Source organism: Canis lupus, chromosome 11 (assembly GCF_011100685.1).
Source record: "Canis lupus familiaris isolate Mischka breed German Shepherd chromosome 11, alternate assembly UU_Cfam_GSD_1.0, whole genome shotgun sequence".
NCBI lineage: Eukaryota > Metazoa > Chordata > Mammalia > Carnivora > Canidae > Canis > Canis lupus.
In genome coordinates, this window is record NC_049232.1 from 60,709,537 (window position 1) to 60,735,952 (window position 26,416).

The following is a 26,416-nucleotide window of genomic DNA, read 5'->3' on the forward strand; positions in this document are numbered from 1 at the left end:
ATTCATTTGGGGAATATAAATAATAGTGAAAGGGAATAAAGGGGAAAGGAGAAAAATAAGTGGGAAATATCAGAAAGAGAGACAGAACATGGAAGACTCCTAACTCTGGGAAACGAACTAGGGGTGGTGGAAAGGGAGGAGGGCAGGGGGTGGGGGTGACTGGGTGGCAGGCACTGAGGTGGGCACTTGAGGGGATGAGCACTGGGTGTTATTCTATATGTTGGCAAATGAACACCAATAAAAAATAAATTTATTATTAAAAAAATAAAAGAATAAAAAATAAAAAATTTAACTTGGAAAAAAAATTAAAAATATAATAAAAATGAGAATGGGTTAAGGCAATTCAGAAACATCATCAAACATAATAAGAGCCACATTATGGGGATCTCAGAAGTAATAAGAGAGAGAAGGAGTAGAAAAGCTATTTTCAGTATATCTGAAAACTTCCCTAATCTGGGGAAGAAAACAGACAACCAGATTCCAGAAGTACAGAGAACCCTGCTTCCCAAATTAGCTCAAGGAGGCTGACACAACACATAATAATTAAATGGGAAAACGTAGTGATAAAGAGAGAATTTTAAAAGCAGCAAGAGAAAAGAAAATTTAGTTATATACAAGGAAACCTCATAAGGCTATCAGCTGATTTTTCAGCAAAAACTTTGCAGGCCAGAGTGAAGTGGCACGATATACTCAAAGCGATAAAAGGAAAAACAACAACAACAATAACAACAACAAATCTGGCAACCAAGAGTCTACCTGGCAAAATTACCATTCAGAATAAAAGGAGAGATTAAGTAGTTTCGCAGACAAACAAAAGTTAAGGGAGTTTATTACCACTAAATTAGACTTATAAGAAATGTTAAAGCAAATTCTTTGAGTGGAAATAAAAGGCCATAACCAGGAATATGAAAATTATGAGAGGAAAATTTTCACAGGTAATTGCAAACATATAATATATGTAGTACATTAATCACTTATAAAACCAGTTTGGAGGCTAAAGCACTAACGTAGTAAAACCAATTATATCTAAAAAATCTGTCAAGGGATTCACACACACACAAAAAGTAGAGTATGACATTATATACATAAAATGGGGGGAGTAAAAATATAGTGCTTTTAGGATGGGTTCCAACTTAAGAGACCATCAATTTAATATAGACTGCTATATACATAAGATGTTATATATATAAAACTAATGGTAACCACAAATACAAAACCTATGATATATACACAAAACATAAAGAGAATTAATCCAAGTATGCTGCGGGGTAGGTCAGAAGGAGGTGTAGGTCGGGCAGAGGGGGAGCAGACCAGGTGGGCACCACAGGCCAGGGCCTCTGCACTCGCCAGCCACACTCCCCCAGGTGGCCCCACATCTGCTCAAGCCATTTCCCTTCTCTCTCCTTTTTTTAAAATTTTTTTATTGGAGTTCTATTTGCCAACATATAGCATATCACCCAGTGCTCATCCCACCAAGTGCCCCACTCAGTGCCCATCACCAAGTCACCCCAACCCCCTGCCCACCTCCCCTTCCACCACCCTTTGTTCATTTCCCAGAGTTAGGTGTCTCTCATGTCCTGTCGCTCTCACTGATATTTCCCACTCATTTTCTCTCCTTTCCCTTTTATTCCCTTTCACTAATTTTTATATTCTCCAAATGAATGAGACCATATAATGCTTGTCCTACTCCAATTGACTTGCTTCACTCAGCATAATACTCTCCAGTTCCATCACGTTGAAGCAAATGGTGAGGATTTGTCATTTCTAATGGTTGAGTAATATTCCATTGTATACATAGGCCACAGCTTCTTGATCCATTCATCTTTCAATGGGCACCGAGGCTCCTTCCACAGTTTGGCTATTGTGGACATTGCTGCTATAAACATCGGGGTGCAGGTGTCCTGCAGTTTCACTGCATCTGTATCTTTGGGGTAAATCCCCAGTAGTGCAATTGCTGGGTCGTAAGGCCATTTCCCTTCTAACCGATGCCGCCTCTGCAGAGAACAAAGCAGTCTGCATGCGGGGCTCACCCCCAGCACCCTGGAGACCCCAAGGGCTCGGCGGGCTATTTCTCTGAAAGGGAGGGCGGGTGCGGCACCATTCCTGTTGCCTGCCGGGTGCAGAGAAGCAGCCAGCCAGGGGCCCCAGCTCCCGAGGATCTGGGTGAAGCCCAACTGCAGTGGGACTATGGACTAGGTCTCCGATGAGAAAGTCACACTGATTCATTTGTGCCCATTGAACAGACTCGTTTCTGGTGCTGCAGACATCAAGCTTACTAAAGATGACAATGTGCTTCTTCATGAAATGCAAATTCAGCACCCAACAGCCTCCCTAATAGCCAAAGTAGCAACAGCCCAGGACGACATAACTGGTGATGGTACCACTCCCAATGTCCTAATCATTGGAGAGCTACTGAAACAGGCGGATCTCTACATTTCTGAAGGTCTTCATCCCAGAATAATAACAGAAGGATTTGAAGCTGCAAAGGAAAAGGCACCTCAGTTTTTGGAACAAGTCAAAGTAAGCAAAGAAATGATAAAGAAATGGTAGATGTGGCCAGAACATTTCTACTTACTAAAGTGCATGCTGAACTTGCTGATGTCTTAACAGAGGCTATAGTGGACTCGATTTTGACCATTAGAAAACAAGATGAACCTATCAATCTCTTCATGGTTGAGACCATGGAGATGAAACATAAATCTGAAACTGATACAAGCTTAATCAGAGGTCTTGTTTTGGACCACGGGGCAAGGCATCCTGATATGAAAAAAAGGGTAGAAGATGCATACATCCTCACATGCAATGTGTAGTTAGAGTATGAAAAAACAGAAGTGAATTCTGGATTTTTTTTACAAGAGTGAAGAAGAGAGAGAGAAACGTAAAAGCTGAAAGAAAATTCATTGAAGATAGAGTTAAAAAAAATAATAGAACTGGAAAAGAAAGTCTGTGGTGATTCAGATAAAGGATTCATTGTTATTAATCAAAAGGGACTTGACCCCTTTTCCTTAGATGCTCCTGCAAAAGAAGGCTTAGTAGCTCTGCATAGAGCTACAAGGAGAAATATGGAAAGGCTGACTCTTGATTGTGGTGGAGTAGCTCTAAATTCTATCGATGACCTAAATTCTGATTGTTTGGGACATGCAGGACTTGTCTATGAGTATACATTGGGAGAAGAGAAATTCACTTTTATTGAGAAATGTAACAATCTTCGCTGCATCACATTATTGATCAAAGGACCAAATAAGCACACGCTCACTCAAATCAAAGATGCAATAAGAGATGGCTTGAGGGCTGTTAAAAATGCTATTGATGATGGCTGTGTAGTTCCCGGTGTGGGTACAGTTGAAGTGGCAATGGCAGAAGCCTTGATTAAATATGAGCCCATTATCTGATATGTCATTTGCAAATATCTTCTCCCATTCTGTAGGTTGTCTTTGAGTTTTGTTGACTGTATCCTTTGCTGTGCAAAAGCTTCTTATCTTGATGAAGTCCCAATAGTTCATTTTTGCTTTTGTTTCTTTTGCCTTCGTGGATGTATCTTGCAAGAAGTTACTATGGCCGAGTTCAAAAAGGGTGTTGCCTGTGTTCTTCTCTAGGATTTTGATGGAATCTTGTCTCACATTTAGATCTTTCATCCATTTTGAGTTTATCTTTGTGTATGGTGAAAGAGAGTGGTCTAGTTTCATTCTTCTGCATGTGGATGTCCAATTTTCCCAGCACCATTTATTGAAGAGACTGTCTTTCTTCCAATGGATAGTCTTTCCTCCTTTATCGAATATTAGTTGCCCATAAAGTTCAGGGTCCACTTCTGGATTCTCTATTCTGTTCCACTGATCTATGTGTCTCTTTTTGTGCCAGTACCACACTGTCTTGATGACCACAGCTTTGTAGTACAACCTGAAATCTGGCATTGTGATGCCCCCAGATATGGTTTTCTTTTTTAAAATTCCCCTGGCTATTCGGGGTCTTTTCTGATTCCACACAAATCTTAAAATAATTTGTTCTAACTCTCTGAAGAAAGTCCATGGTATTTTGATAGGGATTGCATTAAACGTGTATATTACCCTGGGTAACATTGACATTTACACAATATTAATTCTGCCAATCCATGAGCATGGAATATTTTTCCATCTCTTTGTGTCTTCCTCAATTTCTTTCAGAAGTGTTCTATAGTTTTGAGGGTATAGATCCTTTACATCTTTGGTTAGGTTTATTCCTAGGTATCTTATGCTTTTGGGTGCAATTGTAAATGGGATTGACTCCTTAATTTCTCTTTCTTCAGTCTCATTGTTAGTGTATAGAAATGCCACTGACTTCTGGGCATTGATTTTGTATCCTGCCACGCTACCGAATTGCTGTATGAGTTCTAGCAATCTTGGGGTGGAGACTTTTGGGTTTTCTATGTAGAGTATCATGTCATCGGCGAAGAGGGAGAGTTTGACTTCTTCTTTGCCAATTTGAATGCCTTTAATATCTTTTTGTTGTCTGATTGCTGAGGCTAGGACTTCCAGTACTATGTTGAACAGCAGTGGTGACAGTGGACATCCCTGTCTTGTTCCTGATCTTAGGGGAAAGGCTCACAGTGCTTCCCCATTGAGAATGATATTTGCTGTGGGCTTTTCATAGATGGCTTTTAAGATGTCGAGGAATGTTCCCTCTATCCCTACACTCTGAAGAGTTTTGATCAGGAATGGATGCTGTATTTTGTCAAATGCTTTCTCTGCATCCAATGAGAGGATCATATGGTTCTTGGTTTTTCTCTTGCTGATATGATGAATCACAAATGACATATCAGATAAAGGGCTAGTTTCCAAGATCTATAAAGAACTTATTAAACTCAACACCAAAGAAACAAACAATCCAATCATGAAATGGGCAAAAGACATGAACAGAAATCTCACAGAAGAAGACGTAGACATGGCCAACATGCACATGAGAAAATGCTCTGCATCACTTGCCATCAGGGAAATACAAATCAAAACCACAATGAGATACCACCTCACACCAGTGAGAATGGGGAAAATTAACAAGGCAGGAAACAACAAATGTTGGAGAGGTTGTGGAGAAAAGGGAACCCTCATACACTGTTGGTGGGAATGTGAACTGGTGCAGCCACTCTGGAAAACTGTGTGGAGGTTCCTCAAACAGTTAAAAATAGACCTGCCCTACGACCCAGCAATTGCACTGTTGGGGATTTACCCCAAAGATACAAATGCAATGAAATGCCGGGACACCTGCACCCCGATGTTTCTAGCAGCAATGGCCACGATAGCCAAACTGTGGAAGGAGCCTCGGTGTCCATCGAAAGATGAATGGATAAAGAAGATGTGGTTTATGTATACAATGGAATATTCCTCAGCTATTAGAAATGACAAATACCCACCATTTGCTTCAACGTGGATGGAACTGGAGGGTATTATGCTGAGTGAAGTAAGCCAGTCGGAGAAGGCCAAACATTATATGTTCTCATTCATTTGGGGAATATAAATAATAGTGAAAGGGAATATAAGGGAAGGGGGAAGAAATGTGTGGGAAATATCAGAAAGGGAGACAGAACGTAAAGACTGCTAACTCTGGGAAACGAACTAGGGGTGGTGGAAGGGGAGGAGGGCAGGGGGTGGGAGTGAATGGGTGACGGGCACTGGGGGTTATTCTGTATGTTAGTAAATTGAACACCAATAAAAAATAAATTAAAAAAATAAAAAATAAAAAAAAAATAAATATGAGCCCAGAGTAAAGGGGAGGGCCCAGGAGTTCAAGCATTTGAAGGAAACGCTTAATGATGAAGGAAACAATCCAATGCATCACATTGATTATTATTCCCAAGGTTCTTTCTCAGAACTCTGGCTTTGACCTTCATGAAACACTAGTTAAAGTTCAAGCAGAACATTTAGAATCGGGTCAACTTGTGGGTGTAGACTTGAGCACAGGTGAGCCAATGGTAGCAGCCAAAGTAGGCATATGGGATAACTACTGTGTAAAGAAACAGCTTTTTCACTCCTGCACTGTGATTACCACCAACATCCTCCTGGTTGAGGAGATCATGTGAGCTGGAATGTCTTTGACATTTGAAGTTTCCTTTGTGTCCTCTGAATCATGAAGACTACTGAGAGATCTTAAGGATATAGCAACAGAAATTTTGTCCAAGCTTCAAATAATTTTTCAAAAGCATTTGTTTTCCCATATGAAAAAAAGAGAATACTGACACTTAGATTCTGAAGTTCTGAAATTAAAATTACAGTATTTTTTTAAAATTGCACTGCAGTGTACACACATTAAGTAGGCCATTTTTACCCAGTGAACCAGATGTTTTGCTTTAGCTTCAGTGATGTAAAAGTACCATGTTAGATAAATATATGTTATCTACCTTGTTATTAAATGTTCCTTGAAAAACAAAAAACAAAAAAACAAAAAACAAAAAAAATCCAAGTATTTCATGAAAGAAAGACAGAAAACCACAAGAGAAGAGAGTAAGAAGAATGAAGGAACAGAGAAACTATAAAAACAATCATAAAAAGGTAACAAAATGACAATAGGTACATAACTATCAATAATTTCTTTGAATGTAAATGAACTAAATGTTCCAATCAAAAGACATAGTGTGACTGAAGGATAATAAACAAGACTGATCTCTGTGCTGCCTATAAGAGACTTGCTTCAGATCTGAAGCAGACTGAAAGCAAAAGGATGGAAAATATCAATCATGCAAATGAAAGTGAAAAGAAAGCTGGGTAGCAATATTTTTATCAGACAAACTTTCAAACAAAAACTGTAACAAGAGAAAAAAGACACTACGTAATGATGATGGGAACAATCCAATAAGAGGATAGAACGATTATAAATATATATACACCCAACACAGAGCACCTAAATACATAAAAGTATTATTAACAGACATAAAGGAAGAAATTCACAGTAACTCAATAATATTAGGGAACTTTTAACACCCCTTTTAAATCAATGGATAGATTAGCCAGGTAGAAAATCAACAAGGAAACAGTGGCTTTGAGCGACACATAGGATCAGATAGACCTAATAGATATATGCAGAACATTCCATCCCAAAACAGTGGAATATACATTATTTTCAAGAGCACTGGAACATTCTCCAGAACATATCACATATTAGACCACACAACAAGTCTCAATGAATTCAAAAAGACTGAAATCCTATCATTATGTCTTTTCTGACGATAACTGTATGAGAGTAGAAATAAATCACAAGAGAAAATCTGGAAACATGAATATAGGGGCTAAGTAATATGCAACAATAAATGGATAAACTAAGAAATCAAAGGGGAAATAAAAAATATATGGAGGCAAATAAAAATGAAAACACATGGTCTAAAATCTTTGGGATGCAGCAAACACTGTTCTAAGAGGGAAGTTTAAAGTAATACAGGCCTACCTCAAGAAACAAGAAAAATCTCAACCTAACCTTACATTTAACAGACCTGGGAAACAAAGAGCAAATGAAACCAAAGGCCAGTAAAATGAAGGAAGCAATAAAGATGAGAGCAGAAATAAATACAATCGAGACAAAAAAATCTAAAGGATCAGTGAAACCTGAAGCTGGTTCTTTCAAAAGATCAACAAAATTGATAAAACTTCAGCCAGACTCATCAAGAAAAAAAGAGAGATGACTCCTATAAATAAAATGAGAAATGAAGGGAGAGAAGTAACAACTGACACTAAAGACATGCAAATAAATATGAGACATTATAAAAAATTATATGCCGACAAATTGGAACACCTAGAAGAAATTGATAAATTCCTAGAAACATCTCCCCTTCCAAAACTGAATCAGGAAGAAATAGAAAATTTGGACAGACTGATTACAAGCAATGAAATTGAATCAGTAATCAAAAACTCCCAACAAAAGTCCAGGATCAGATGGCTTCACAGGTGAATTCTATTAAAAAAGACAGGTTAATATCTATTTCTCAACTATTCCAAAACATAGAAAAGGAAAGAAATCTTCCAAACTCATTCCATGAAGCCAGCATTATGCTGATACTAAAACCACATAAAGACACACACACAAAACAAAAACAAAAACCTATATGTCATTATCTCAGAGGAACATAAATGTAAAAATCCTCAACAAAATATTAGCAAACTGAATCCAACAACATGTTAAAAAATTATCCACCATGGTCAAATGGGATTTATTTAAGGGATGCAATCACAGTTCAATATTCACAAATCAATCAAACTGATACATCACATTATCAAGGGAAAGAATAAAAAGCATGTGATTGTCTCAATAGATGCAGAAAATGCATTTGACACAGTGCAACATTTATTCATGATAAAAGTCTCAACAAAGTAGATTTGGAGGGGACATACCTCAATATAATAGAGACCATATATGTAAACCCCACAGCTAGCATACTTAAAGATGAAAAACCAAGAGCTTTCCTCTAAGATCAATACCAAGGAAAGGATGTCCATTCTTACCACTTTTATTCAGCATAGTACTGGAAGTCCTAGGCACAGCAATCAGATAACAAAAAAGAAATAAAAGGCATCCAATTTGGTAAAAAGTAAAACTTTCATCATTTGTAGATGACATGATACCATAAAGACTCCACCAAAAAAACTTCTACTACTGATAAATGAATTCAGTAAAGCTGTAGTATACAAAACTTATATACAGAAATTCATTACAGTGTATACACCAACAATGATGCAGCAGAAAGGGAAATTAAGAAAATAATCTCATTTACAATTGCACCAAAAAGAATAAAATGCCTAGGATTAAACATAAGTAAGGAGGTGAAAGGCCTAGAATCTGAAAACTATAAAATATTAATGAAAGAACTTGAAGATGACACAAACAAATGGGAAGATATTCCATGCTCATGGGTTAGAAGAACACATTGTTAAAATGTCTATACTGTCTAAAGCAATCTACAGGGATCCCTGGGTGGCGCAGTGGTTTAGCGCCTGCCTTTGGCCCAGGGCGCGATCCTGGAGACCCCGGATCGAATCCCACGTCGGGCTCCCGGTGCATGGAGCCTGCTTCTCCCTCTGTCTATGTCTCTGCCTCTCTCTCTCTCTCTCTGTGTGACTATCATAAATAAATAAAAATTTACAAAAAAAATTTTTTTTAAAAAAGCAATCTACACATTTAATCCAAGCCCTATCAGAATACCGACATTTTTCACACAACTAGAACAAATAATTCTAAAAATTTTATGGAACCATTAAAGACCCTGGATAGCCAAAGAAATCTTGAGAAAGAACAAAAAGCTGAGGGTATTATAATACCAGATTTCAAGATGTAGTACAAAGCTATAGTAATCAAAGCAATATGGTACTGGCATAAAAACAGACACATAGAACAATAGAACAGAAAACCCAGAAATGGACCCACAACTATATGGCCAATTAATCTTTGACGAAGCAGGAAAAGGGATACATGGACTCCAATGTTTATAGCCGCATTATTTACAATAGTCAAATTATGGAAAGAGCCCAAATGTCCATTGACAGATGAATGGATAAAGCACATGTGGTATATACATAGAATGGAATATCACTTAACCTTCAAAAAGAATGAAAGCTTGCCATTTGCAACAATGTGGATAGAGCTAGAGACTATTATGCTAAACAAAATAAATCAGAGAAAACAAATACCATATGATTTCCTCATATGTGGAATTTAAAAAACAAAACAAATGAACATGGGGAAAAGAGAGGCAAATCATAAAACAGACTTAACTACAGAGAACAAACGGAGGTTGCTACAAGGAAGGTGGGTGGGGGATGGGCTAAATGGGTGATGGACGTTAGGTAGGGCACTTGTGATGAGCACTGGGTGTTGTATGTAAGTGATGAACCACTAAATTCTATACTTGACACTAATATTATACTGTATGTTAATTAACTTGAATTTACATAAAAACTTTTTTAAAAGTATTAAAATATTACCTAGAATGGTTTTTCATTTGGGGAAATTAAATCAAAATATTTAAGTCATTTTTGCCTCTTAACAGTTGCCTATCTTCTCAAAAGCCAGATAATATACTTGATTAAAAGATTCCGACAGTTACAGGAACCATGTCTATTGGATTCGAAACATAAATTAATTTGGAAGCTATTAGTTTTTCCTTCACTGTATTCCTAAGAAGAAGTAGTTCTTCTAAGGGGGTATTAAGTTCTCTTTAACTAGATTACAGTATTAGAGGGTGGCCCTTTGGAGCTAAGGAGGGAAAGAATTTAGCCTCTGAGCTGAGCCATGGCAGGTTCCACTTTAGTTCTTTATGCATGTGGAGGCTGTGTTAAGTCACAGCGCAGAAGAGAATAGGTCCCTCCTGAATCCACCCCTTCGGCCTCATTGAGATACATGTTGAAAAGAGTGTAAAGCTTACTGAAAAAGAGACTATTTCAGTCCCTGTCTTCAGAGTACTGTACCATCTACCCCCTACTATGACTTAGGCTCCATATTGGAGCTTAAGGACAAAGTCCCAGGCAATAAAATCTTCTTTCTCATAGTCTTGTTATCCATTCATATATTGCTTTCTTCAAACTTTTGCTAATAGGCAGGCAGTAAAAACTTATATGTCTACTATTTCTCTGTGGCATCCTGAAAGACTCAATTTACATTTGATGTGTTTTGATGAAGAGGTAAGAATATCCATTAAATAAAGGGTAAAATGTTGAGATGCAAAGTACCAAAATAAAAACAAAGTTTTATTGTGTTTTTATGCCTCTAAGCCTTGGGACTAGGTCATCTTTGACCTGGTTCAAAGCGGGTCTTTTGAACAAGACCTATCCATGAAAAAGATCCCTTTCCTATTGCAATATCAGGTAATAGTCTTCCAATTCAGTGCCTTTTTGGCAACACCACAATCTCCCTACCAATTTGACAGTGGCTGCTTTGAACATTATCAAGAGACAAAAGTAAACTTGAACTTTGAGTTTATTAGCTTCTTGAGATGTTCGCTGGGGTTGGGGAGTTTTATTTGTATTTTCAGCTTTTGAGCTCTCAACATTTTATGGAACTTATTTTATATCTCAAATGTTGCTTGAATCATTACTACACATGCAGCATCAACATAGAAAAAAATTTCAAATGAGAGAAATCATATGCAGTAAACTAGGAAAAGGGTAAAGACAAATAGTCCAAGAAAAAACAATCGCGAGCTACCACTAGGTAGTTTTTCAAAGAGATACTAAAAGGAATTATGGAGAGGTGTCTGCGTGGTTCAGTCAGTTAAATGTTTAACTCTTGATTTCCACTCAAGTACTGATCTCAGGGTTGTGAGATCAAGCTCTGCGTCAGGCTCTCTGCTGAACATAGAGCCTGCTTAAGATTCTCTCTCTCCTCTCCCTCTGCTCCTTCCACTTCACCCTCCCCCACCCTCATCCTCTCTCTCTCTAAAAAACAAAACAAAACAAAAAAAAGGAATGTGGAATCTTGCTTTACCTTAGAGTGGTTTTGATTTCAGGACACTGCTACTGGACTTGTGAGTCAGAAAATATCCCCCAATCTTGAATAAATCCTCCTTGACACAGAGGGAAAAAAAAGTTCATATGTCTGTCTGTATTTTATTATATTATTTAGGGCGGGCTATCCGCTGAAACAATTCCAAAATATCAGTTTGTAATAAATTAGAACTTTTTCACTCATGCAAAATCCAATAAGATGGGGGAGAAGGATGAGTGACTTCCACAGAGTTTCTCAAGGACCCAGCTCCTCCTGTCCTGTGGTCCCACTGTTCCCTAGGACCTTGGCATCCTCAGCTGAATCCTCTGTTTTTGGCAGATAGTGAAGAGAGACAAGCACACACGGAGGATCACACTGAGGCTCTTATTAGCCAGGCCTGGATTTAGCACACATCACTTTCATTCCTACTCCAAGGGTCAGACATCAGTGGCTGAAGAGGAAGCTAGAAAATGAGTCTAATTATGAGCCCAAGAGGAGAAAAAAAAATGGATTTTCGTGAACACTCTACCACAATTCTGCTTATTGTGGCTCAGGTGTTCATATTCGTTTCCAAGATCATGGAATAGTCACTTCAAAATTGCCAAGACTTTCAAAATGATATATTTATACCAGGATCTTTTTGCTCTTTTTGCCTCTGTCCCCAGCCAAGTTCTGTGGGACCTGTTTATGACTAAATATTGATAATAGTGTGGATTTGGGAGGACATAGATCCCAGAGTATGAATTCCAGCACAGTTCTTTTCTGGAGTTCACCAACAAAGATAAAGAAAAATGAGAATCACCAGCCTATAAAAGTTGGACCATCGCCTTGCACTGAGGTGAACAATACTAAATGTATTCTTCAAAAATCCAATTGCTAAGAAGGAAACAACACAGTGACTCTAATATCAGAATTGTTAATGAGCAAAGGGATAACTACAATCGGCAGGTAAGAAGGCTGGCAACAGAAAAGTGTTGTTTGCATTTTATAAGAAAACTATCAGAAACTCAGGAGTAAGGAAATCCACTTATAAAAGGTTTTGATCTAGTAGTGAAAACATGAGCTGTGGGAAACAGTAAGAGAAAGGAAGGAAGACATTCAAACTCCGAATACATTAGTTTTATATGCAGTCAAGGAGAAATGGATCAAATTAAGAACATCGAAGTGTTAAAATCTCAACTGGCCTTTTCAAAGCTGTATGGAGACACTAAAGTAAAAAAAAAAAAAAAAAAAGATTTCAAGAGTCAGTATAGTCCGATTTCATTCTACAGATAAAAAAATTAAAGATGCAAACAGTATTTTTGCTGCAACTAGAAAAGCTTTCTTGCGATAAGGGAATTCAAGGAAAAAAGCATTTGAGAGAGGAGTATAAGCACATGCTTGCACTGGGCCCTAAGGCACAGATTTGGAAAGTAAAACATTCCATCTCTAATTCACTAAGTTTATTCTCCAGCAGGGACAAATGTGAACTCCTGAAGAAATCTTTCCTGGTGGGGAGAATCCAAGCTATAAGGAATTCAGGAGCTGGGGGCTGGTGTTACAGCTATTTGTTAGAGAGGAATGGAAACATTAGCAAATGGCTAAGGAATAGGGTGGTTCTTTCAGAGATGGAAAACTCTAGAGAGAGAAGAATTTGGGAGAGTAGGAACTATGAGCCATAAACTGTGCTAGCCCTTGCTATAAGTCTGAGATCCTCAGCTCACCAGAGAGTGGAAATTCTAGTCCCAGTCAGAGACCACACTCAATTCAAAATTAGGATTCCTGGAACTCTGTTCTAATGAACATCAGTGAACTAACTAGGACATAAAGGAGAAAAGGTAGCATTAATAAAGGGCAATGCTCTACTATTGCCTTATATTTATTATTTTAAGAAGATAAGAATATTTTAATGAACCTCTCCTAATTTATGTATGTAGGCCAATGTTTTTTGTTATAATTTTTCTCTTTTGTTTTACTGTTCTCCTTAGAATACAAGAAACAGAGTGTGTCACAATTACCTCTGAGTGAGAGATTTCTTGCATCTGAGGGTTAAATTCGAGGCACTAGCCTCAGGAGATTGATGGACATTCTGAAGAAAACTAAATGAAGAAAACATTTTCTCTTAAGCTCATTTTTCCTCCTCAGTTCTTCTGCTAGTTATTACAAGGTCTATGAAGTTATCTATTTTGTTAATAAGATGTATCTTGTAACATCTTTTCTATTTTAGGGACATCGTTTTTACTTGGGAAATGCTTTTGTTTATGGAATATGCTTAGATTTCAGGGCTGTGAGTGTCACATGGATCCTGAGGGTGGAAAAACTGTGGGGCTGGTGCTGTGATCTTATGGCTTATGGTTCCTCTGGAACCCTACAAGAACATGTAAGAGTCTTCTAGTTCAAAGCTCATTCAGCGGGATGCCTGAGTGACTCAGTGGTTGAGGGTCTGCCTTTGGCTCAGGGCATGATCCCAGAGGCCCAGAATCGAGTCCCACATCGGGATCCTTCCATGAGCCTGCTTCTCCCACTGCCTCTCTACCTCTACCTATCTCTCTCCCTCTCTCTCTCTCATAAATAAATAATCTTTTAAAAAAAGTTCATACAGCAGTATGAACAGCTAAAAAGCTCTACTATGTCCAATGAAAGGATATAGCCCTTTATCAGGTCACTACTGATGAAGAGGTAACCCCCATTTCTCTATCAAGAAACGAGCTCTTTTTGACTGAGACTCAAATAAGAAGAAAATGCAGAAAAATGATTTTAGACATAATCTAGGGTTTTACTTTATCTTTAAAAAGGGAGATGAGATTTCATTTCAGCTATTAAATTTCCCTGTGGTAAAAAAAGGTTTATATAATAACATGAATGGTTAATATTGTTAAAATGTATAGGCTTAGTTAAAAATGTGGGGCATTTTAAATTGCTAGCCTTGTGTTATTTGGGCTCTGCTGTTAGCTGGTACATTCTTGTATAAGTGTGTCTGGTGAATAGATAGGAGAAGGAAAAATAGGGACTTGGATAATTTATCCTAATGTATAGTATGCCCTTGGGGTCACTCAATTAATTCCTGTACTGACCCATTTTAAGGCTTTTGGGGACAATATTAAAAAAGATTTTCATGATGGCCTAAGGGGATGGTCTGCAGGTTTAATTGGTCCCTGTTAGCCTATAAGTTCTGTGGAAATCAAAATTAGGAAATTTTAATTATGTTGACACACTTTAGTTATAAAAATGTGGGTTAAATCGTATTTATGGACATATGTACTTGAAAAATGCAAATACTCTGTTGAAAATTTCCTTCTCAGCAAGACAAAAAAATGGAAGGAGCAAGAATATATACATCTTGTAACCACAGGAATATAAATGAAGATGCTAGCCAGATGGAAAATGGCTTTTTGAAAGATGAAATTGTGCATGCTTTGTTTCTTGTCAATGTTGATTAAGAGGCCTTTTTCTATATTTATCAGTAATTAGTACAACAATATAAGACTTTCTGAGAAGGATGAAAGCCTGACTACACATCTTCCAAATGTAAGAGTTTAAACAATTTTGTCAAGCATGTCTGATGGGTTATATTTGTTCACTTAAATTATATATTTGCATTAAAATTTGAACTTCCTCTCTCACTTGGTAAATGATCTTGCTCATCTTGTTTTCATTAATTCATATTTATTTATTCTGTGGTGAAATCTCTTTTTAGACTGAGACAGTTTTGGTCTTCTACAGCATTATTTTTTTTCCCCCAGTCTTCCCTGACCGATTTGACCCTAAGCACAGTATAAAGTCTAATTTATTCAGTTGCTCCCTGACAACAGAACCCATGTCAGTTTTACCCTCATCACTGCATTCTAATTGCCTAAGGGAGGTGCCCAGACATTCAAATGAGGTGACTGCATATTATTTGTTAAAAATCAATAATGGGGCCATATGAAGTTATAAGGAAATGATTTCTGATAATCGACTGATCTGTTTCCTAAGTGGTTCAACAATGTCTCCAGATGACTCTAATTAAGCTTAAAAAAAGGAAGTTATAAGATTAATAAAAGAATCATAAGTAAAGGGAAGTTGACCTCTGAAGACTGTTCTGGTTCCCCTCCATACCCCATTGTTATTGGTTCCCCAAGAATAAGTTAGGTTCAAGGATATACATTGGGCACCGTGCTAGAGCCATGAGATTCTGAATCTCTTGGTATCTCCTTTCCTTCCAGGAAGTTGAAGGAGTAAGAATGCCAAGTTTTCCTATCCTGAGAGCCTGAGTTAGTGACATAAGCATGGTTGACAGGGGAAGGTAGACACTCTTTGCTCCAGTAATTATGGCGAATGACTTCTAGTTGGCTTATGTTAATTTCCATCATGTATTTATTTAACCCTGGACTTTTTATCATAGAGACAAGATCCAGTATAGACAATAGGAATCATCCGAAAACATCCATCTCAACTAACCAAATATTAGAGTATGAGGAAAAATCCATATAGTAATAGTGTACAACACCACCTAAAATACCACTTTGATCAAGAACTGTTCCCTGAATCACCTGTGCAGAATTAATCGGAATTAATGCTTCCCTTGAAGCATACTGCCAAGCTGGTATCTCTATGTTAGATTTATTGTATTCAGTACACTCTTAAATCACACTTACTATATATAAGACACTGTTTTAAGAGTTTTACAAATATTAACACAGTTAATCTTAAGTTATTTATTTATTTTAAAGATTTTATTTATTCATGAGAGACACAGAGAGAGAGAGAGAGAGAGGCAGAGACACAGGAAAAGGGAGTAGCAGGCTCCATTCAGGGAGCCTGACATGGGACTCGATCCCGGGTCTCCAGAATCACACCCCAGGCTGAAGGCGGTGCTAAACTGCTGAGCCACCCAGGCTGCCAAATCCTAAATTATTTAATTCTATTATCATTCCCAATCTGAAGGTGGTAGAATTGAAGTTCAGAGACATCAAGTAATTGTTCACGGTCACAAAGCTAATCATTTGCAGGTCATGTGATTTCAGCACCTGTGTTCTTGACCAGTTGTAGTATCTACAATTACATAATTTTCCCTGAATTTTCTTATATTTTTCAAAGAAAATGTTCAAGTGATACATTCTCTCCCCACCCCCCACTGCCTCAGAAATTTGGGTTTAACTAAAATATAGGAAATTATTCTGTTATTATTAGTTATGTTGATTTCTCACTTAATGGAATAATAGAAATAATAGCAACCAAGGTGTATTAAGACTTATGACATCTTATGCCTGATATTCTAATATCTAAGAATATGTTATTTTTCATATATTACAAAGAATACAGTTATAAAAAGTGCTCTGGACACAGGAGGTGGTTTTCCCCACATCAAAAAGCAATTCTTGGACAACAGTTGAGTGTCCTACAATTCAACTTCATTCCGATACTACCTACCTAGAGATAACATCAGATCCCACAGATGAAGGGCTCAGCCCTACAAGACTGCCTTGCCTCTCTCCCCCCGACTTCAGAGGCCAGTTCCAAGTCTAGCTTGTTACCTGTACTTCCCACAGAGTTCCCATAAGAGGTTCCTACGACCCCCCTCCTTGTTTTTGAAGGATTTGCTAGAGTGTTTCACAGAACTCAGAGAAACATTTTACTTACTAGATTACTTGTTTATTACAAAAGGATATAATTCAGGAACAACAGATGGAAGAGATGCATTAGACAAAGTATGGGTAAAGGGTACAGAGATTCATGCCCTCTCCAAGCATGCAATTCTTCCCAAATCTCCATATGTTCACCAACTTGGAAGATAGGCAAACCCCTCCTTTTTGGTTTTCATGGAGGCTTCATTACTTAGGCATCGCTGATTAAATCAATGGCCATTGATAATTGAAGTCAATCTCTAGCCCTTCTCTCCTCCCAGGAGGCCAGGGGGCTGAGACAAAAAGTTTCAATCCTATAATTATGGGAACCTGATTCTCCTGGCAACCAGCCCCCATCCTTAGGAGAGTTCTAAAGAGTCACCTCACTAACATAACACAGCTCACCTTTATTGTTCTCATCACTTAGAAAATTTCAAGGTTTTTTAGAAGCTCTATGCCAGAAATGGGGATGAAGACTATATATATAAATTATGTCATGATATCATACAGTATATCTTATACTTCTCACAATAACCCTGTAAGGTTAGTATTATTACTCCTTTTTAGAGCCAAGATTTGAACCTAGCTCAGGCTCTATGATATGTATATATGGTAACCAATACACCATAGTGCTTCATGGAAGACAAACCTTAAGCAAGCCGACTACATTTATGCACTGATAATTCTCCAGCATATGAAACCTGGAGATCTGCATGGCTCTGCAACTAAAGTCTCATATTTTTCTGATGTTCCATAAACCTACTATATATACCCACTCCAGCCTATACATGATGTTGCCCCTGGTGCTCCCCTATGTATCTCCCTTAGGATCTGCTACAGGGGCCCTCCTTCATCTTAGAAAATAGCTATGGGCCAGACTGTCCTCAGGGCTGCTTAGGTGTATTTTTTAACCAATAGGTCTACATCAAAACACTTTTCTCAATTTCAAAGGGGATAATACAGCTAATTTTTCATCTTTCTCTATTCACTCTTTTCTTTACTGGACAAAGAATCATCTACTTGAATATTGTACAGATTTACCCCAATTATCTTGCAAATTTAACTTTTAGAAAATAGCCCTCAAAAACTATTTAGCTTTATTGTAGGGAGGCAGTAAGATCTAGTGGTTAGAACGTGAAATCTGTAGTCAGAAATTTGGGGTTCACCACTAGCCTCCGAAAAAGCCTCATTTCTCTCCTGTGAAAAAATGGAGATAATAGGTAACAACACTCTCCTCCTTGGGTTGTTGTGAAGATAAAAAGGAGATGATCCAGTTAAAGAACTTAGCACACTTCTAAGTGCCCATTGAAATCACCTGCATAGGTCAAACAACTACTAATGCTTGGGTCCAACTACCAGGGATTCTGATTTAGTTGATTTGGGATACTCCTGGGCAACTAAGTTATTTAAAATGTTGTTCTTCCAGCCAGCTTCAGTATAATGTTTTGTACCTAGTAGGTTCATGCTCTATACATAGTCACTAAGTGAAATAATGAACATATTTTAAGATTCTAGCAGCGGAGCCCAAACACACAGCCGGGAAGGGAAGGGAATGTGGACATTTTTTAACAAGTGGCAGCTTTCAGAGGGATAGGCTAAAAACAGCAAGAGGGTGAGAGGACCTGTCTAAATTCTTATATCACCCAAATACATCCAAGCAGTCAATCAGGTCCCTCAGCAGGACCACATTCATTGTTACATGGATGAGGATCCTAAAAATGTTATTCCTGGATATGTTATTACCTAGAATAGCCATGGGTTGTGGGCAGAAGGTGGGAGACCTGGAATTCTAATGTTAGAAAACCTGGTTCCTCATTCGGGTCCCATCAGTTGCCTGTAAAATCCAGAGTCAGTCTTTAATCTTCCTTCAGGCTCAGATTCTTCATTTGCAAAAGCCGATTAATATGTTTCACATGGTTCCTGAATGATCAGATGAAATTTTCAGGTTAACTTTCTCACTGATAAAGGTAATGCATATTAAACATTTTTTCAGTATATTTTACATTTTCTGCTCCTCCAGCCTTCCATCAGTCCCTTCTCTTCTCTATAATTCCTTGTTTATGCTACTATTACAGATTTTTTTTCCCCTAGTAATACATAATAGATGCTTCCCCGCAGGTCAGGAGCAGAACTTACTAGGTTCTGTATGCCCAGAACCTAGATTATCTGGTACATAAAAGGTGCTTAATAAATGTTTAATGAAAGAACAAATGGAAATCAAGAAGCCATAATTATGAGCAAATAAATTTTTACCAAGGCCAATTCATTGGAAGGAAGTTGTCAGACTATGAAAAGCGATGTGGGAAGGAGCAACCCCAAACCTCAATTTAACCTCCTTGATGTTAACATTGACTATTGTTTCAAAATATGATTTTAGGAGCTGTCATAGCAGACTTTCAACTCAAGTCTCATTTATTAGGTGTGATAAAAGTGAGGATTTAAGATCCTGCTAATTAATGAAGTGTGCTTTCAATTTCAACCTGTTACCTACAAATATTTGAATTAGCATTTAATGTTTATTTTGAGCTATCACTGCTATTTCTGGGCCCTCGCAACTCAATTAAAAATGGATTTCATTTCCCTCCAGCTTAACCAAAGAGAAGCATTGACTCATCAGAGGAAAGGTATTTCGGATCAAATATTTCATAACTGGAATTAATGCCAACGCAAGTTAGTATATGACTATATGACTTGCATCCCCCAATAAACATTTACCATCCACTGCCTCTGACTTTCCATCACTACTTGTCATAGGCCAAATTATTGCATTAGTCTTTTCATATTCAAAATATGGATAAGAGGAATACTCCTCTACTGCTTTATTTCCTACTTCTTGACATCATATACTATCCAAGTTAGCTTTGTAATAATGAAGAATTGAATTATAACCCTAGACTCTATGTCATTTAGAAAGCTTTGCTTTGTTTCCAGCTATATCCTAGAGCAGCTGTTGAACTTTAAAATGCTTTCAAATAAAAAAAGTAAAAAAATAAAATAAAATGCTTTCAAATCAGGAGTTCTTATTAAAATACAGATTCTAATTCAATAGGCCTGTGATGGAATCTGAGCCTGAGCATTTCTAACATTCTGCTAGGTTGATGATGCTGGTCTACAGAGCACATTTTTAGTAGTAAGTTTCTAGATCCTTTTAATTCATTATATTTGTTTCAACTTGCTCTTCTGTAATCCTTGATTTTTTTTTATCCTCTTATTACAACCATTCACTTCTCCCCTTCTTCTAGGGGAGAAGAATATATATCTTAGGTATAGACTTTGAGTCATCTACTGAACTAAAGCTCATATTCCATTTGTCTCAGCTCCCTAGTTAGCACTTGGAACTCCCACATCTATGAGCCTTGTGAAGACCTACCAGCAAATAGAGTCCTCACAAAGAAGACAGCCATAGTGAATACTGAGATAAATCAATTAGTTTGAGTACCAGTTTCTCTATGTGCTTCCTTTTGAAGCAAGACATCTAATTTTTATAAAGTCTCTGAATTCCTGAATAAATGTTTGTGTTTTCAGACTTACTAATTATACTATTCAAATTATTTATGTGTCTCTCATTTTACTTGCATTTCCAACAAAAATGTACTGCTAAGCATATTGACATACTTAAATTTTTCATGCCTATCACTGTTTTCACTCATTTTTTAATTTAACATTTTATATATTTTTATATTTTGCTATTTGAAAATTAAAAATGAGCCACATATTTTGTGTTCATTTTTTTTAGTGAGTATTGGAATTACTATATTTTGATATATCGTATGAAGGAATGATCTTCCTAAAAGGCTAAGATAATATCAGAGTCCGTTATCTTTGGAACAGGCAGCTTCTAAGATAAGGGACAAGGAAGATAATAGGAAATGCTGAATTATCAAGACAGAACTTAGGTAAGAGGCATAACTTCTATTGGATATCTAAGACTTGATCTCTTGAATTTGGACTTTTAATGCAAATATGCCTTAATAGTTTTTCTATGAGCTAACTACTTACATGTTACTTGCTATAATCCTTTTTATTATTACTAAAATTTTACTTTTAGTAAGTCCATATTTTAAAATATAAGCTTGGTTTTAGGTATAAAATGAGGAATTAATGATGAGGAAATGGTAAAACAATAGAGGCTTGGAGCTTGGGGTTCAGGGACTATAAATGTGGTGAACCTCAAGCGCCGGGACCCTAGCTATGATTGCAGATTTCACCAGTAGGTGTAAGAACAAGGAATCTGACAAGCCTAGGATCTTAGCCAGTGATTGGTGGGCAATAGATACATATAATGAACTAGTGATGACTCATAGGACATCCACCATTCCTTAACCCTAACACTCCAGATAGTATACATGCTACCAAGGAACTTAGGTCTCCCCAGCCCCTACCATATACACACAGAAAAAGACAATTGATTCAGCTTATAGTCATGACTAAGTATCTCAGAGGCTAACTTCACTTTTCAAACTGGAACAGATAGAGTTGTAATGGGCAATTTAACTTTTTTCTTCTATGACTATGTAAGAATAGATGACAAGAGCTGAGTGAGAGCAGTTACAGAAATAAAATCTTCTTTCATCCACATCCAAAACATAGTATGTATATACCAGCTCTATTCATCTATTGATCACAATATTGAAAATTCTTGCATTGATTTTGGTGTGGCAGTCACTAACAAATACCATGTTGCAAAAATACTCTTGCTTTCCAGTCCTCAAATTATTTGAAGCCTGAGCAGCATATAAACATTTGATAATCATCTTTTCCTGCTTAGAGAAACACTCTCCACTCTTGGTTGTCATAGTACTACCTTCCTATAGTTGTTCCTTCTCAATTTCCTTTGCTGAATAATCCTGGAATTCAAATCTAAATCCACTTCTCTTATCCTTCAACCTCTTTAGAGATCAGTGGTTCTCAAATTTGAGTGCAGGTGTTAGTTACCAGTGGAGCTTTAACAATGCTTGGGAGCTTGATCCAACCCCCAGAGAGTCCAATTTAGTTGATTTGGGCAGTCTGGGCAAATACATTAAGAATTGTTAGTTGATTCTAATGTGAAACCAATAATGGGAAGCACTTATAGATTGTTTTGTATAAATTGTTTATTGATAAAGATCAATTTTTATATTTCTGCTCCAGAATGATTTCCTGAAATCCAAACTCACTCATCCAATTGCCAGAATTGTGGTGATGGCTGAATAGTTTACATTGAACTAAGGCTCTTGCCAAAAACAAGTATAAAGTCTGGACAAACAAATATATATGTCTCTATATATCAACCAAAAGTGAGCAGACATTGGACCTGCTTTTTTTTACTTTCAAGAATGGAAGCACTCTGGATGAGATGCACATTTCACTGGCACTTCCCAGTTTGTTCCATGCATTGGAGGTAGAGATGAAGCAGAAAACAGAAGTCTGAGATCAGAGCTGCTAGAAATATGTGAGGATAGGTAAGTGCATGAAAGGATGAAACCACCTGCCTTAACTTAATTAATCACACCTCCCAAAATCTACATGTGAACTTTCCCAGAGTTCGGCGCACATGTGTAGAGACAGACTAATGAACTCAGCAGAAAATAGTTGAAAGGGTAAAATACTGAACAGGCATTTTGTAGCTGCCTGGTGTTGGGAAAACACAGTTTGGACTCTCAAGTCCTGCCTCATTAAAGGACTTAAATCTAGGGTTTGTCCAGAAGAGTCACATCTTCTAGTAGTAGGGACATTTCTCAGGATGAATGTCTATGTCCCCTGAGAGAAAGATTAAATTATAGCAACTCTAAGAAAACTAAAAGCAAAACCTCTGCCAGGATGCAGTGGGTCACTCAGAAATTTACTAGCTTGGGAACAAAATTAACGTTTTACTGAGAAAGGTTATAGAATCCAAAGTCTCTACAAAATGTTATTCAATGTATAATAAAATTACTAAACATGTGAAGAATCGGGACATCATGACCTATTTTCAAAAGAAAAATCAGTCATTAAAAGCACACACAGACATACCCAATATTGGAATTAGCAAACAAGAAATTTAGAGTGACTTATGATAAAGAGTTAATAGGAAAAATGGATATAATCATAGGGAATTTCAGGAGACATAGGAAATTTCAGAAAATATATAGAAACTAAAAATGAACCAAATGGCTGTCCCAGAACTGAAAAATATCTGCAATTAAAATAAGAGGAGCTTTCGGAACTCTCAGTGACATTAAAGACAAATCAAAACTTCCAAACTCACACAGATAAGAAAATGAAAGAAAAACAAACACACACACACACATACACACAAAACGCAGAGCCTCAATAACTTGTGGAATGATATCAAGAAATCTAGCATATTTGTAATGGGAGTCCCAGAGAAACAGGACACAGATAATGGAGCAGAATAAATATTTGAAGAGGTAATGGGTAAATATTACCTAAATGTGATGAAAAACAGCAACCCATAGACCCAAGAAGTTCAGCCAATTCCAAGTAGGATATATCCACAGTCAAGCAATCATTTCAATTTGGGTTACTCCAAGATCTTAAGACTACCAAGTTCAAAAATGATCTCTTGCTATTTCCTACCCTTCAACCCTGCTTGCTCATTTGCCACTATTTCTCACTTTAGTAAATGATATCACACTTGCTCCATTGCTCATAATGAAATTCTGGAAGTCATCTGTATTGGTTTTCTATGACTTCTATAACAAGTTACCACAAACTTGCCAGCATAAAAGAACACAAATTCATTTTCTTACAGTTCTAGAGGCAGAGTCTAACACGGATTTCACTGGTCCACAATCAAGGAGTCATCAAGCCTGTACTTCCTCCAGAGGCTGGAGGGGAGAATCGGTTTCCTTGCCTTTTCTAGTTTCTAGTAATTTCTGTTATTCTTTGGCTTGTGATCCTGTCCTCCATCTTCAAAGCCAGTGTATATAGCATCTTCTCCCACTGATTCTGCTTCCCCTTGCTTTGGTCACACGGTTTCCTTCTCTTCTGTGTCAGATAGCCTTCTGATAGGGACACATGTGATTCCATTTAGGTCCTACCTAGACAACCCAGAATAATCCTCCCCATCTCAAGAGCCTTAACTTAATCACACCTGCATCATCTTTTATTGCTCCTCTCTTACACCAACATGTATTTTTCATAAATAATTCTTTTTTTTTATTTGAATTGAGTATCCTCATGATTGTTGCTTTAAGTTATCCATCAGGCATTTTACTTATATCTGTTTTGCTTTGATCTCTGGCTGTGACTTTATCTTGTTCTTTAATTTGGGATGAATTCCTCCATACTGGCATTTTGTCTAAGAAAACACATCTCGAATCCATGCATTTCATCTCCACTGCCATCCCTTTAATCCAAACTACCACTAATTATTATCCAAAGAAGGCCTCTGGCTGAAACACACTTCCTTCAGATCTCCTTGCTATCATCTCCTTCTCATACTTCAGACAGTAGCTCAAATAACTTCACTTTTGAGAAGGCTTTGATAACAATATCTAAAGAACCCCATTTTACCCTTTTATCTCCTTCAAAGCACTTGACACATTTTAAAATCAACACATTGATTTGTTTCCTCTATCAATGAGTTTCAATCAGGAAAATAGAAATCCTTTTCACACTTTTAACAGAAAGAATTCGTTACACTAATATTGTAAAGCTGAAAGAGCAAAAATGAAGAAGGGTCTTGGAAGAGGGAATGTTGCCCAGAGATTAATATATACAGAAAGCAGATACCTCCCTCATGGTTGGGAAACAAAAGAGAAGTGTTGTCACCAGAATCCAAGAGCACATTCGCTTCTGGGGATGTTGTACAGCAAGTTCTGAAACCTCTGATAGAGATAACCTAGTAACATAGAAGATTAAAAAAAAAAAAAAAAAGCATCTTGCTCCCTCATTTTTTATTTCTCTATAGAACACTAATGCAAGCTTCCTACATTGCCAGTAAAGTGCATCTGTGTGGACCATATCCTGTGAATGAATAGAGGACTGTTTAAATGTGGTCTGGCAACATTAGGGGGTGAACTTAATTGTTCAAAAGCCCTTAATCCCCAACAGCAAGTATATTAGGGAAATCTCCCTTTAAAAGTGATGGATGCTCTCTGTTTTTCCACTATCTTTATCCTTAACAGTTGACCCTGCTGTTCTACATGCCATTTTGAGAGTTAAAACATTTCTGAAGAACTTTAAAGACAAACGTGGGGGTTTAAGCTCCACTGTGGTGAATTTATCTTGTTTCCCAATAAATAAAAGTTACAAATGGCAAATCAACTTTGTAATACTGTAAAAAAGGATCAAAATGTATTCCTTTCCACGACCAGAAGCTGTGCTCATTACAGCAGGAACCCCATGTATGATCTCTGTTGGCATCTTGGCCCTTGGAACAAGATGTTAAATAATTAGCACTATCATAGCAATGGGAAGCGAAAATATGCTGCCTTAACAGATCCACTTCCTGCACAAAGAAAGCAGCAGGTACAAGTAGAGGGCAGGGACCTATATAATCAACATTTATGAAATACCTACTATGTTCCAGGAATTTTAAAATTATATTTATTTATTGAAAGAACATAGGATTAAGAATCAGAACACACCTGTACCTAGATCCCAACTCTGCCTTTTAAAATTATGTGACTCTGGAAAATGTGTTTAACCTCTCAACTTCAGTTTTCTTAGGTGTATAATGGGAGTGAGAATAATAGTCTCACAGAAATTGTGAGGATTATTTAATATGTTAACAGTTGTTTATAAAGCTGCTATATACATATTTCTGTTGAAAAATATAAATTGCCATTTAAATATTTCTGTTTTACGATTGTTATAAAAGAAGAATTTTTTAAATGCCAATCACTTTAGTTACTTGGCTGCACAAACAAGATGACAGTTGTTAGAAATTAAGGTGGACTTTTTTAAGATTTTATTTATTCATTCATGAGAGACATGAAGAGATCGAGAGAGAGAGAGAGAGAGAGAGAGAGAGAGAGAGGCAGAGACGTAGGCAGAGGGAGACGCAGGCTCCCTGCAGGGAACCCCATGTGGGACTTGATCCTGGGTCTCCAGGATCACGCCCTGGGCTGAAGGCGGCACCAAACCGCTGAGCCACCTGGGCTGCCCTCAAGGTGGACTTTTGAAGCTGCTTGCAAAAACGTAGGAATGCCTGAATCCTGTTTTGCAAATCACAACTCATCTCTGAAAATTCTATAGGGAGATGGACACAAGAACAAAGCCAGGGGGAAACAAATATTATTTTATTATTACTTGGGTAAGTACCAAATTACTCCTAACACAAAACGATGAAAAGCTGAGTTGGAGGACTGTATGTAGCTCTTTGTTTGCACCTACCCTAATTTCAAATCTTGGAATATCACCACCTACTGGCCAGCCACAAGGTATGAAGGACTTGACACATGACAAGGATA

General features: G+C 37.3%; 1 pseudogene; it reads left to right on the forward strand.

The window, feature by feature from the left end:
* The first annotated feature begins 1,985 nt into the window (after positions 1-1,985).
* LOC612272 lies at positions 1,986-6,100 on the forward strand (annotated as a pseudogene).
* Positions 6,101-26,416: the final 20,316 nt, after the last annotated feature.